The 2,448-nt window shown below is 35.0% G+C and overlaps 1 long non-coding RNA gene across 1 annotated transcript; it reads right to left on the bottom strand.

Moving 5' to 3' along the window:
* Positions 1-1,180: 1,180 nt before the first annotated feature.
* On the bottom strand, positions 1,181-1,842 carry LOC116167127. The gene is made up of 2 exons (XR_004144449.1): positions 1,503-1,842; positions 1,181-1,448 (listed from the first exon to the last, which is right to left on the bottom strand). It is a non-coding gene; the product is annotated as an uncharacterized LOC116167127 (long non-coding RNA).
* Positions 1,843-2,448: the final 606 nt, after the last annotated feature.

Here is a 2,448-nt window from a genome sequence, read left to right as displayed (position 1 = left end):
CTGTCGATACGGTACTTACTTAATAGTGGGCAATTGTTTTAATTCCTATCTATTATTACGAGCATCTTATGACGCTTAATATTCAGAAAGTCTACGTGTGAATAAGGGTTATTTGTGTTTTACATAAGGGGTTATACGGTTATCATTTCCAATGTCTCCGACGGTTGCAAGGATTCATTTTTTTAAATGCAAACTCATACGATCGACGATGTGGGCACTGTCGGCGTATTGTCTCTAGTCGGCGATATGGACCATAAAAAAATCCTGTCGACGTTGTGGGCATTTGGCGAAGTGTCCTAGACCCGAAAATTTCTCAATGCTGTCTTTGTCAAATGGTGACAATAGTGATATTTGTTAAAAGCGATACAATCGGTCGCCGGTGCTGATGTATGATTTGGAATTAGTGTCTATTAACAAATAGTCTCTAATTATATATTTCATAAAAGCGGTCCAGTCAGCCATCATTTAAATTTTTCCTGTTTTGTGCTGTTGGCAAGGTATCATTTACGTTCACGTTATAGTCACAAATGTCTTCTCCACCTGCATAGCACATAACTGACAATATAACATCAGAATTGGGAAAATTGATTTTTTTTGGTTCCTAACAATTTAATTGGGAAACCTACTTACTTAATTTACTATAGTCCGTGAAAGCATATAATTAAATAATATATGGTGAGCGCCTCTTATTTAGATGCAAAGTGTATTCAAGTACTACATCTGTAATTTATTCCACGACAAATGGAACGAATGAAGTTAAATGCTGCATAATTTATAATTTGTGTCAAATCATATAAATTATTGTTTTATAAATTTCCATATGCATTTATTCCTTCTTCCCTGCGATGCGTATCCTTAATTATTTTATATATTGAATGCTCCACTTTGGAACATTTAATGAAAACACACACACCTAGACATGATTTTTGAAACCACACCCATCCAATGCAAATGCCAATGACTTGTTTATTTCTTAATAATTGAAATACACCGTAGTACGTCCACAGTTCACAAGATTTACAATTAATCGAAAATGTGGGAGAGGCGATTTATTATTAATACCATTTTAGAATTCGCTACTTATACAAATTGCGGTAGCGTTTGTGCCAAATACACCGTTTTCAGAAAATATATCGCCATCATTTAGATCCAGTAACATACATTCATACAAACTTTCTAATTCAAGGTAGGTATTTATTTAAAAAGCTCCCAAACTGGATTTGGTGTTTCGTATCGCTTAAAAGGGCGGCACTGGAACAAAACGACAAAGAGAAATTAATGCGTAGAAGTATTTTGGGGCTTATCAGTAGTTTTCGATAACCACTTCCATTTCTTATCGTAATGCACATTGAGGTGTTGTGTTTGTTTGCGGACATTTACGAACCGCTCATAAAAATGGCGCTGCAAATACGTTGCGCTAGTATTACGAAAGCAGCACTCCTTAAAGGCTAAAAATAGATTGTTTATTACATAAAAAGAAATAATCGTACATTAATCAATACATATTCATAAGGTATGCACCCATACAAATTAATAAATTCCACATAAAATGTTGGCTTATCATTAAAAAAAACTTTCACGATCATTGCCTTCGGATGGGTGTTCTCATTAGAACCTGTAATATTAACTGGATTTCGAAGTCGCCTCTAGTTTTGCGTACAATAACGTTGTTTATTCACAAAAAATAATTACACAACTAACATAATTCGATCGAGTACGTTCATATAATATTCTAACCTTGGCAATGGCAGTGGGACGCGCGCGCGGAGAGGGTAAAACCTGCCTACTCAGCCGCACTAAATTGAGTACTTTTTTATTCTTTCGATTTGCCTGTAAACGGCTAGGAAGATGTCAAGGTTAGACTCTAAATGAATTACTCCATAAAAACCAACAACATTGTGTACTGATCTAGGCCAGGACGAGATAAGCAGTTTTTTATCGAATAATTCGAAGCTAAAAATAAGTGATGTAAACAAAATTCCGATAACAGCTTCCTCTCCTTTCAGAGTATATTAATAACTAATTCAATTAATCTGGAATGAAAAGCTCGTAAAAATACTCTTCTCCTACTCATAATTCAGTTAATATCAGATAAAGACGTTACCTATTGTATTTTTTACTATGCAATATCCTATACATGATGGTCTTGATTATGGTTTAGCTTCACTTGATATTTCCTTCCATAGGAATGGAGATTAAAAAGCGTTGGAGGTGTGGTTCTTTCGTAACCAAAACTACTATTCTAATTTACGATTTTTAATTATCCTGTACGTACAGACAACATTCTCATTCATATCTAGTAGTAGTAAAAAAACCGATGAATAGTTTGTCCAGACCTTTTAGGCTGTAAATTGGTTGCCTCGGAATGCTATCCGCCGTGCAACATACACTGGACACTTTTGACCACTGCACGTCTGTTTCTCCAATCACCTGAATAAGGCACTATTT

The sequence above is a fragment of the Photinus pyralis genome, unplaced genomic scaffold (assembly GCF_008802855.1).
Source record: "Photinus pyralis isolate 1611_PpyrPB1 unplaced genomic scaffold, Ppyr1.3 Ppyr1.4_LG3b, whole genome shotgun sequence".
NCBI classification, from domain to species: Eukaryota; Metazoa; Arthropoda; class Insecta; order Coleoptera; family Lampyridae; genus Photinus; species Photinus pyralis.
This window is presented reverse-complemented; position numbering and strand designations above follow the sequence as displayed.